The following is a 13,335-nucleotide window of genomic DNA, read 5'->3' on the forward strand; positions in this document are numbered from 1 at the left end:
CAAAAGAAAAAAATTTTAATGCGAAATATGCCAAAAATAGACAAATTGTCAATAACCATATAATTTATCACTATAAACATGCGTCTCAACTTTGCCTTTCATCCCTTCGGGGTCGATTAAATAAGTACCAGTTATGCACTGCGGTCGATATAATCGACTTTATTCGTTTGTCTGTCCTTGTTTGTCCTCTCTTTGTTTTGCCCCTTGTGGGTAGTAAAGAAATAGGTAAGACATTTGCTTCCCAAGAACATGATTCCAGGTTCAGTCTCACTGTGTAGCACCTCGGGCCGACCAAAGCATTCGTAAGTGGATTTGGTAGACGGAAACTAAAAGAAGCCTGTCGTGTGTGTATGTATGTGTGCATGCATGTATGTGAATATGTGGTGTGTGTGTGTCTTTGTGTTTGTGTTTGTCCACCACCACCGCTCAGAACTGGTGTTGGTGTGTTTACGTCCACGTAACTCAGCGGTTCGACAAAAGAAACTGATAGAATAAGTACCAGGCTTAAAAAACTGAGGTCAATTTGTTCAACTAAAATTCTTTAAGACGGCGCCCCGGCATAACAGCCACAGTCAAATGAGTGGGAAAAAAGAAGAAAAAGACATACATACACAGTGAAATAGCTATATAAAGGCTATATAAAGGCTATATAAAATAGCTATATAAAGGCCCAGAATAGCATTTCAATAAAGACAAAAGTGGAACTTTGAACTATAACAAGCAACCAGATAACTATACCAATTGAGGAAACAACGTTGGACAAATAATCTATGATAAACAAAACACTTGGATGAATATGAAATAACTGAACTGAAGTGAAATAAATAGGACATCAGAAATAGCATAACTAGCCGCCAGGAAGCAATAGGCAATATAAAAAAAAACTGGAAATTGTTTTAAAAAATGCAATTTATGTGTCAAGAAAATAAATGCCAAACCAAAAAACATATTGATCAACAGGATATGAAGCAACTTAGCAGAAGTCAGAAAAGGCAGGATATCAGAAATAGAAAGGTAAATCACAGCTATAAATAGAAAGAAAAATCAAAGCAGCAAAACTACAGAAGAACAGAAAGAGGATAACCCAGGAAAATATTTTATAAACAATAAACTGACGAATGAAATTACGTCAGCCAAAGTCGATACTCTAAAAAGGAAATATAGCAAAACAACATTGAAAACCAGCCAATGAAGCGGATAGCTATAGACTAAAGAATGAACCTGTTCAAATGTGTATAAAACGTGTATGGCACCACAAGGAAAATAGTTCTCACTTTAAGATCACAATCGCATGAAACTCAAATCATCATAGAAAGAAATTTATTTCATCCATTTGTGTTTATATGTGGTGCAGTTTGTGTTTGTGCTTGCATCCTAATGTAACCAAGGCATCATTAAAATCAGTACCCGGTTCAACTATGTACTATGGTCGACATAATCGACAAAAATTCATGAGGATGATTCCACTGTAGGTTCTAAAGAATGAATGAGAGCCATAAAAGAATCTAGAGAGATATAAGGCAGCAAGCTGGCAGAAATGTTAGCACGCTGGCCAAAATGCTTAGCGGTGTTTCATCTGCCGTTATGTTCTGAGTTCAAATTCTGCTGAGGTCGACTTTGCCTTTCATCATTTTGGGGTCGATAAATTAAGTATCAGTTAGGCACTGGGGTCGATGTAATCAGCTTAATCCATTTGTTTGTCCCCTCTATGTTTAGCTACTTGTGGACAATAAAGAAATAAGAAACATTAGCATGCCAGGCGAAATGCTTAGCAGTATTTCGTCTGCCGTTACATTCTGAGTTCAAATTTGCCTTTCATCCTTTCGGGGTCAATAGATTAAGTACCAGTTACGCACTGAGGTCGATGTAATCGACTTTATTCCTTTGTCTGTCCTTGTTTGTCCTCTCTATGTTTAGCCCCCCTGTAGGCAATAAAGAAATAAGAATCTAGAGAGAGATATAGCGCTCTAAGTAGAATAATTTGTCAGAGAAAGCCAAATGTTAACTAGTGGTTGAAAATAAGCAAATTAGGAGTTCTGAGAGGGGAGAAGATGAAAAATGTGGCGCCAAAAAATATTGTGGGAAGAGAAGAAAATAAGGGCAACAAAACTCTCGCCAAATATAAATGTGTGTGTTTTGTTGGAGTGTGTTTTTATCACTTTATGTGTGTGTATGTGTGTGTGTGTGTGTGAGAGAGAGAGAGAGAAAGAGAGAGAAGTATGCGTATGTGCATGAATGTGTGTGTGTATCCCACAATTGATGACCTCGATGTTCGACCTGCTTGCAGTTGGTGACGCACCACTTGAACAAACAACTGTATTTCTGATTGATCAGTGACGATTTAGCCTTCCAACGATGACTTCCAGACAAACAAGCAAGATCTGATTAAAGAAGGAAAGATTTCAATCTGTCCTCTAGCATACAGTTATCACTACGGTAACAATAACTACGTCAGTCGTGTTTTTTCAGTCAGCCGTTTTCCTTCAGGGTTTGCTGTTTGCCACAGTGTAAAACCAGTTTTCTGATAAACGATACAACGTCAGAGACTACAGTATTCGTCTTGTTATCACTGCAGAAATAACAGTACATCTACAATGCAGCAATTACCAGTCATGCGAAACATTGAGCAATTCAATGAGGATATAGTCGCCTCTGCCATCTCTCTACTGAATAAAGAAAAAAAGCTAAATAAACTAGATTCAGAAGAATTAGAGCTGTAATTTCTGATTTATGAAAATAAAATCTCTTATCTTTTATTTTTTGCTTGTTTAAATCATTAGACTGCGGCCATGCTGAGACACCACCTTCGGTTGGAGGATCGCGGTTTCGATTCCCAGACCGGGCGTTGTGTGTGTTTATTGAGCGAAAACACCTAAAGCTCCTCGAGGCTCCGGCAGGGGGTGGTGGTGACCCCTGTTGTACTCTTTCGCTCCAACTTTCTCTCACTCTTTCTTCCTGTTTCTTATCCCCAACTTCCTACGCAACTGCTGAGCCTGGATACACATACATCCGTCCATCGATGCTCTCGGTGTCAGGGGTTGACCTGCTTTCTCTTCTGCGGGTCTTACGAATAGCAAAGAACCTCGTTTCGGACTTCTCCCACTACTTGCGAGCTCTGGGACGAAGATCGCTTCACTCAGCAAACAAACAAACAAACAAACACCACCTTCAGGAATTTTAGTCAAACGAATCGACCCCAGTACTTTATTTTTTAAAAGCCTGGTACTTATTTTATCAGTCTATTTTGCTTAACTCAGTACTTACAAGCGATTGGGGGTGGAGTACATACACAATAACAAAACACACACAGACACACACATACACGCGCGCGCGCGCGAGCAGACCGATCGTAGTAAAATTTTATAGAGTTATTATTAAAGAAACGAAAGTGCTAATACTGGGTGAAAAACCAATAATTACAGTAACGACAGCAGAATCACCAATAAGCAACGAAAACCAAAATCAATGAAGGTGGACGAAATTCCACTTAGCATTTTGTCCAGTGTGCTAACGATTCGGCAAGCTCGACACCTTCTTTTCACTAATAATAATAATGATGTACATTGTTTTGTCTTGGTATAAAAGATGGGCTACAGCAAATATTCTGCTCAATACCACAGATTTGCTTGTCAGTTGTTTGACCTTAACCAGTTGAGCATGTCCCTTAATGGTTGACGATATGTGCATCTCTGATCACGAGCAGAAGTAGTGGGGGAGCATCACAGCTATGTGTTGAGAGAGATTCTTAGGGGTTTGAATTATTCACCTTTGGAAACATGGGTGTTTCGTTCAACATCTTTAAACAACCCTTATTCAAGGACCTTTTAAGTGGGATGGGCTGCTCGACCAGAAGAAAATTCTAACTAGCCCCCACCTGCAAGGTCATGCACTGTTTATCTTGATATGAGATCACCATGTCGCACACATATGGTTGTGATGCATGTGCCTGGTGTACCCTTATCAGACAGGTAGTCGTGATGGGTATACTGGGCTTCGTATATTTTACCCCAGTGTCACTCTGATGGCATGCACTGCTCTCTCATTCAATAATAATGATAATAATAATAATAATAATAATAATAATAATATTCTATTATAGGCACATACATGGAGAACATGCAGGGAAAATAGCAGTAGAATGGAACAAAAATGAACAAACTTCCAAAAGTAATAGATTGTTTGATCCAGGCGAAGCACTGCTCCTTCAAATGTAATATCAGCATTTATATCCACTCCTATTTCAATTTTTCCTGTTTTATTAGACCTACCAATGGTATCATTACTCGTTCCAGTTTCTGGGAACATTCCACAAAAGAAAATAGTTAAATATACAACAACAAAGAATTTTGCGATCCAAGAAACTACTCTGGGACTATGGGGTATTCAGAATACTAACGCAGTAACTGACCGACATCGTAATGGGGCATGATTACATCAAAAACATAATAGTGACCTTTCAGACTCACACTGAGTATATAAAGCTGGAGAATATCGTGCTCTGTTTTCTCTCCATTGCTATACTACTAACGCTGTAAGAACAAAAAAGAAAAAGTAAAAATTAAATAAAAAGGCGTAGGAGTGGGTATGTGGTAAGTAGCTTGCTTACGAACCACATGGTTCCGGGTTCAGTCCCACTGCGTGGCACCTTGGGCAAGTGTCTTTTACTGTAGCCTCGGGCCGACCAAAGCCTCGTGAGTGAATTTGGTAGACGGAAACTGAAAAAAGCCTGTCATATATATGTAAGAAGTAATTTTAGGATTTCATTAATTTATAATATGACTTTTAAAATCTGTATTTGTATTATTATCTTATCTATTGATTTATATAATATTTTGTATGCTTTTGATGTTCTCATTTGTAAAATGAATAAATAATCCAACATTATAATATCCATAAGTGGATGAACAAACTTAATTTGTTTCTCCATTTTCTTATTTGTACTATATATACATATGTATCTCTATATATATAAAACTGAGAATGTGTGTCTGTCTGTCTGTCTGTGTGTTTCCATAAAAGTTGAGAACTACACAACCAATTTCATTCAAATTTTACACATGCCTTATTTAGGGTCCATGTAGTTTCATGGGAAAAAAATGTTCAACTTCTTGCCTAGGGCGAGCCCATAGCAATATCATATCTTCTCCACTATTTCAGTATTACATGTTAAAAGTGAAACAAAAACATTTCCCTATTTTATGTCAGATACTTTCACTTTAACAATAAAAATAATAATAACAATTGAATTATATGTAGTAAGTAATAATTAAAATCAAACTAAAGTATAATATAATCGTAACATTACAAAAGTAAAAATAGCAATTGGTATAAAATTGCATCAATGACTTAAACTTGAATAAGTAGTTTCACATGAATGGGAATAAATTAAAAATAAAATTAATGCGCAGAAATGGAATAGTCCATTAAATTAAAGAAAAGACTATTGTCTATAAAGTATACAATGTAGAGAAAAAAAATGATTTGAACACCTGAAGGAAAGCACCATCAAAAAGTGTTTTGGTGCGACTATGAAAGATATCAAGTATCTAACCAGAGGCGGTAAATTCACCACAATAGAAGCAAGGTTTGAGTCAACGGAGCGTGCAAGGGAGTACTTGACTCAAACCTTGCAAAGTGGCAATATTTTATTTTTACCTTTATATCCAAGACGTAGGACGTCCCAGATAAAAATTCAAAATGTCCCCCCAGAAGTAGAGGTAGGCTGGATTGTAGTCACACTTCTATACAAGAGGGAGGACAAGATACAATTGATCGAAATTGCAAGAGACGGGGCTACAATTCCAGTGTGTTATATATTTTGAGTATTGTTATCACTAGCAATATCAAGATATAACTTCGTATTTTGTATTTTATCTGTAGATGCATATATATAGATGTACACATATATATACACATATATACATGCACTAGCACTATGACCCGGCAACGCCAGGTCATAATGCTAGTATATATATATATATAGAGAGTTAAACACAGGTGTTATTCAAATTCTTTTACTTCCGACACATGTTTAGAAGATATCACTGGTATTATTCCAAAGGAATAAAATAGTGTAAAACAATGTAATCTTCTCTTCAGGGAAATGAAGAAATGAAACTCGTCAATAAGACATTTTAACAGAAAATGATGGATATGTATAGTGATTAACTGAACGCTATTAAGTTTGTTTTAAAAAAGCATTATAGGATATAACGTCAGAGGTATATATATATATATATATATATATATATATATATATATATATATATATATATATATATATGCGAGTGTGTATGTTTTTGTGTGTCTGTGTTCGTCATCCCCCCCCAACATTGCTTGACAACTGATGCTGGTGCGTTTGCGTCCCCGTAACTTAGCGGTTCAGCAAATGAGACTGATAGAATATGTACTAGACTTACAAAGAATAAGTCCTGGGGTCGATTTGCTCAACTAAAGGCTGTGCTCCAGCATGGTCACAGTCAAAATGACTGAAAGAAGTAAAAGAGAGAGCAAAAGAGTATTCCATCACTTTCCTCCAGACTGATTATTTTCACCTTTAATGAAATGTCTCACTTCATAAAATGTTTAATTATCAAGTAACAGATTATATTATGCTGACACTTTCCGAAAAGAATGAAATACTACTGTACATGATTACCACCGACTAGAAATTTTAGGAATTCCGTAACAAGTAAGCAAAAAATAAAATTAACATGTGAATTTGTAATTTCTTAATTTCAAATTCAAATTTCCAATACTACCAAATATGATGAAATTATTACATTCTTTGTAGTAACTACAACCACTAAGGATAAGACACATTTATCAAATACTCTGTTTAATAAATTCCAAAATGATGAGTATGTAATACAAGAATGGTTACTCTATTCACCATCCTAAGATCGTTTGTAATACTTTGTATGCCGCTTACTTTTTTAAAATCATTTTAGCAGCAGCATTTGAACTGGCTTCCGCTCATTTGCATAGAGAAATAATATCCTGCAGACAATTGATGTAACACCAATTATAAAGCAGTTCACTACAATAAAATTTTGCAACAGTTTGTATTGAACACTTGATTAATAATAAATAAATCCTAGTCATTCGATAATGCACCATTTCCATCTGTATGGTGTACAAACTGAGTATCATTTATATGTTGAAATTTGTCTTTCAAAACTTTAGTTATATACATCCAAGGTTGGGCTGCTTAATCTTAGCTGTGTACTATGTTTATTTTAATCTTTAAAAACTGACTGGAAGTCCCAACAAATCTAGTTCGTACTTGCACTCTGTCGGTTACGACAACAAGAGTTCCAGGCATGAGCTGGCAGAAACATTAGCACACCAGGCGAACTGCTTAGCGGTATTACGTCTGCCGTTACATTGTGAGTTCAAATTCCGCTGAGGTCGACTTTGCCTTTCCTCCTTTCGGGGTCGATGAATTAAGTACCAGTTACACACTGGGGTCCATTAAATCGACTTAATTCCTTTGTCTGTCCTTGTTTGTCTCCTCTATGTTTAGCCCCTTGTGGGCAATAAAGAAATAAGAGTTCCAGGTGATCCGATCAACAGAACAGCTTGCGTGTGAAATTAATGTGCAAGTGGCTGAGCACTCCACAAACATGAATGCCCTTAACGTAGTTCTTGGGTAGATTCAGCATGACACAGTGTGTGACAAGCCTAGCCTTTTGAATTGCAAGTACAACTCATTTTTGCCAGCTGAGTGGACTGGAGCAGCATAAAATAACGAGTTTTGCTCAAGGACACAACGCACCGCCAGGAATTGATCTGACAATCACGAACCAAATTCTCTAACCTGTAAGCCATGCCAACAATTCACACCAACAATTTAAGTTAATTGAATAATTACATTCTTATTTCTGTGACAGATGAATGGGTAAGCTCTGGAAATATCAAATGATGCCGGTAATCTTCCTGAAATTTATGCTGTGGCTTCTACACCATGAAAGTACATTACATAGGACGTAACATTTTTGAAATCTTTCAAGGAAAGGTCACCCACGTTCTGGAGAAATTTTGATTCCAAATTGAACAAACATCTACAAAAATTTGATGGGCCATTAAATTGGGAAAATTATTGAAGTGAAAACCTCTTTGATGAGAAAAATATCTAAACACACTGCCTGAATAGGCACTGCAATTCTATACTGACAGAGATTCCAGACCTTATGCCCATAGGATAAAATATTATTATTACTCAAAAGCTGTTACATGCAAATTTAATTAGTAGGGATGTTATATTGAGGCTTGGTGACAACTTGTCTCCTCAATTCAATGCAGAATACAAGATGATGGTTTTCTGCAGATCGACAATGCACTTATCAATTCCATTATCATTCAGTCTCTCATGTATATTTTGTATTAAGTGCACCAATTACCTCATGAACAATTGCCACCTTTGCGAACTAACATCTATTCATTCCTTTAGGTTGCTCTTAATATCTCTCAGTTTTGTCAATCATTTTGATATGCACTTTGGAAATTCAATCATGTTCTTTTTTTTTTTTTTACTTCCTCGCTATCATTGTCATCACCATCACCACCATAACCTCCTTTATTGTCATCTGGAGCCTTATCTCCTATCCTAACACACAGTACTTACATAGCACTTAACACTAATATTGAATTGATATAAAATAGTTTTAAGCCATTCGAAATTTTAAAAAAAACCCTCCAGTTTTCATATATTATTATTATTGTTGTTGTTGTCGCTGCTGTTTCTTAATAACCACCTGTTCTAAACACTAATATTGGACAGTTTGCTATATCTCTCGTTACTAGCTTTCTTCTACAAATAATAAATAATGCACACACTTTGCCAGTTTTGTAAACCCAGACAGTAAATAACAAGGCTTTTAGTGAGTCTTGTAATTAGATTTGTTAACAAACAACCAATTAATTCCTTTCAGGTATTTCAATACATTGAAGTTAAGTTTTCTGTTTCTCCTATTATCTAGTTTAAAAAGGAAAGACTAGGAGAATCTGAGCAGGAGGGCCTTTAGGTTACCCACACTGGATAGCTTTTATGCTAAAATGAAAGAAGTAGAATCTAATTTGCTCAGCTGAAACTGTGTTGAAATTGATCCGTCCAATCTATAACAGTATGGAAAAGCGGAAGCAATGATGATGATAATGATGGTGATGATGATGGGCGTGTATGCATACAAACACACACAAATGCACATACGTATATATACACACACACACACACGCACATAGCTGCATCTGAAATCTAATGAGTACATTATGTATGAAAGCGCTAATTTTGTTAAAATGCCATGATAAAAAGCGTTAAAACCAGGCTATCTTTTAACTTTGTTCAACTGATATACAATTCTATACACATTCACACAAATTTGAAACAATATATATATATATATATATATATATATATATATATATATATATATATTGGTAAAACGGTAAGATAACAAAAGAAAGAAAGAGACCTCAATATTATGTAAATAGAGGAAATTTATCTATACAATAATATGTTACATTACTCGGTAGTCAAGACCCCTCAGTTTATGGCCACAAGATATCTTTTTTCTCATAAAAAACAAAAATGTTACGGCAGAAATCGTTTTCACCTCAACAGATGTCATTGATTGGTTGAAATTGCCGAAATGCAAGAAATTAAACAACAAATATGTTACAAACTACGGAATTTTCTCAAGAAAGCCAAGAGAAAAAGATGTTTTATAAACACATTCTACCAGTATCATCATCATCATCATCATCGTTTAACGTCCGCTTTCCATGCTAGCATGGGTTGGACGGTTCAACTGGGGTCTGGCAAGCTCGAAGGCTGCACCAGGCCAGTCAGATCTGGCAGTGTTTCTACAGCTGGATGCCCTTCCTAACGCCAACCACTCCGAGAGTGTAGTGGGTGATTTTATGTGCCACCGACACAGGTTCCAGGCGAGGCTGGCAGACGGCCACGCTCGGATGGTGTTTTTATGTGCCACCGACACAGGTGCCAGACGAGGCTGGCGAATGGCCACGCTCGGATGGTGTTTGTTACGTGCCCTCAGCACAGAGGCCAGTCGATGCGGTACTGGCTACGGTCACGCTCGGATGGTTTTCTTATGTGCCACCAGCACTGGTACCACCGGCACTGGTACCACAGGGATACAAATTCCATTGATGTTCATCTATTTTGATTTGGTTTGATTTGATTTGATTTGATTTGATTGATTTTCACTTGCCTCAACAGGTCTTCACAAGTGTCACAAGAAGGAAGGTATGCACAGGTGGACTGACTACGTCCCAGGTAGGGGCCACGGGTTATGACTTCACTAGTCTTGCCGGGTCTTCTCACGCACAGCATACTTCCATAGGTCTCGGTCTCTAGTCATTTCCATGGTGAGACCTAACGTTCGAAGGTCGTGCTTCACCACCTTGTCCCAGGTTTTCCTGGGTCTACCTCTTCCACGGGTTCCCTCAACTGCTAGGGATTGGCACTTTCTCACACACCTATCTTCATCCATTCTCGCCACATGACCACACCAGCGCAATCGTCTCTCTTGCACACCACAACTGATGCTTCTTAGGTACAACATTTCTCTCAAGGTACTAACGCTCTGTCGAGTAAGTACACTGACATTACACATCCATCGGAGCATACTGGCTTCATTCCTCACGAGCTTACGCATGTCCTCAGCAGTCACGGCCCATGTTTCACTGCCATGTAGCATGGCTGTTCGTACACATGCATCATACAGTCTGCCTTTTACTCTGAGCGAGAGGCCTTTAGTCACCAGCAGAGGTAAGAGCTCCCTAAACTTTGCCCAGGCTATTCTTATTCTAGCAGTTACACTTTCAGCGCACCCACCCCCACTACTGACTTGGTCACCTAGATAACGGAAGCTATCAACTACTTCTAGTTTTTCCCCCTGGAAAGTGACGGAAGTTGTTTTCTGCAGATTTTCGGAGGTCAATGCTCCCGAGCATCTGCCACATACAAAAACTATCTTCCCAGTTAGCTTACCTTTGACATTGCTGCACCTCTTATGTGTCCATAGCTTACACTGGGTACATCTTATAGAGTTTCTACCTACAATTTTCTACAGATCGAGCAGGGCCATCTTCCTGAGGATATTTGTGGATTGTCTACCTTTCTACTTATTAGTACAGTATATGAAGTTTAAAATTTTTTAGTTACATAGAAATTATATTAAAAATTTTTCCGGTCAAAGTGAAAAGATCCGCATTCAAATAACCACAGGAAGACACATAGGTGTCACTATCTAGGTAGGCCCAGTTCTATCAGAGTGTCAGGAACTAATGGGTTAAAATACTTGTTTGACATGAGTTCTTCTGAAGATTTCTCCAACTGTCCGCTCATCCTGTGGCAAGTTTTTACTCAACGGACTCCAATCTTCAGAGGTATATTGTATGCATATGCGCAGGTGTGTATTTTGGCTCCACATATATTGAGTGTGTGTGTGTGTGTGTATGTATGCATGAATAAGTTTAACTTTACTATCCAACAAGTACGAGTATCTAGTTATCCAATCAAGTGGATACCCGTTTCATTGAACCAGCGTGCAAAGTGGCTGAGATTTCCTTTGACACATGCTCCCTTAACCTAGAATCAGCCTAACACAGTGTGTGTGACAAAGCTTTACTTTCCAATTACAGGCATAATCCATCGGACAGGTTTCAATACAGTTTCTGCTTACGTGAATCCATTCAACAATTTGGTTTTAACTAATGGAAGTATTTTGGTTTATGTTTTATTCCAGTGTTGCTGCTCCTTCTCTGTGTGTGTGTGTGTGTGTGTGTGTGTGTGTGTGTGTGTGTGTGTGTGTGTGTGTGTAAGATTAATTTTACTACTATGTGGTAGTTTTGGCTAATGAAAGTATTTTATTTTGTGTTTGATTCCAGAGCTGCTGCTACTGCTTTTGATGTTGATGCTGATGATGCTGATGTTGTTGTTGTGTACTACTTATTTGAACTTAGGGCGACATTTGGTTGAGCCAGCTTCGACCAACGAGTTCTCTACGTCCCTCAAAAAAGCTGACCACAACCAACAGTTGGCCGCAATTAAGGCTATAATAATTCTCCACTGGAAGAGCAAATCAACCCCAGTATTTATTTTCTTTTTTAAATCTGGTACTTATTCCATTATTTTCGCTTATGGAACCGCTATCGTATGGAGACGTAAACAAACCAACACCAGGTGTTGAGTGGTTGAGAACAAACACATACACACACACATATATGACCGGCTTCCACGCAGGTTTCGTCTGTCAAATTTATTCACAAAGGATTGGTCAGTCCAAGACTATGGCAGAAGACATTCGCTTAAGGTGCCACGCAGTAGGCCTGAACACAAAACCAAATGGCTGCAAAGCGAGCTTCTTAACTACATAGCCATTTATCAGTTGCCCATCCTTATATGCAAGTCTTCTCTTTCTGTTCACCATCGACATTTATCCAAAAGAAAGGCCGCTCACTTGAGCCAATATAACTTGGCATCAAGCTGTCAGGATGCAAAAATCCAAATCAGATACCACAAGACATTTTGTCCGGCCCTTAAAGAGTTCTGCTCATCCGCTACCCTGTACAGGTACATTCTCGTTGACTTTGAAAATATGAAAAAGGTAAATTTGGCATGGATGGGGCTGGATCTCGGAGAGGAAATACTTGAAACAAATTCTATGAAACATTCTATCCAACACCCCTAACAATTCTGCCAATTCGCCAACATCATACACCAGTAATGAAAAAATAATAATACTAACAATAGTTCAATATAGCAAATTTCAAATTTTTATATTTTTCATCGTCACACCTACATGCTTTTGATTTTGCTGAAATCAAAATGTCTCATGCATATCATATTACAATAAACACACATAATCTAAAAACATTCCTGTCTGCTACTCAATATCATCTATCAAAATTTGACAACACCTTATCACAGATAAAAAGCCTGAAATAAAACACCTTCCAAGAGAAAACCTTTACTAGAATCACATCCATCTAAAGAATGCTCTAATGAGAAAGAAATTCCACTAACAGAAAATTAGAATTATCAACTATTTTATAGTAAATAACATTTGCTCCACACAATCACAATGTATTGAGTAGCGTATTTTTGTTTGGGAAACTAGTTACAAATTACATATATAGACATAGGATGTGTTAATGTATGTATGTATATACACATATATTGTTTGTTCCTTCTCGAGCCACACCGGTTTCCCAGTTTCCTTGGCATATAGGTCCGTTGTAGGTGAGCTGCAAGATGCAGGAGGAAAGACTGATAGAAAGTTGTGGTGAAAGTGTCAGCAGAAGTTTGGC

The 13,335-nt window shown here is 37.5% G+C and overlaps 1 protein-coding gene across 1 annotated transcript in view; it reads right to left on the reverse strand.

Annotated features, from left to right (window-relative positions):
• LOC115209468 (transient receptor potential cation channel subfamily V member 5-like) overlaps positions 1-13,335 on the reverse strand; it is a 74,928-nt gene that overhangs the window by 36,819 nt on the left and 24,774 nt on the right. The gene's annotated exons all lie outside the window — the stretch shown is intronic.

The sequence above is a fragment of the Octopus sinensis genome, linkage group LG3 (assembly GCF_006345805.1).
Source record: "Octopus sinensis linkage group LG3, ASM634580v1, whole genome shotgun sequence".
In the NCBI taxonomy this organism is placed as follows: Eukaryota; Metazoa; Mollusca; class Cephalopoda; order Octopoda; family Octopodidae; genus Octopus; species Octopus sinensis.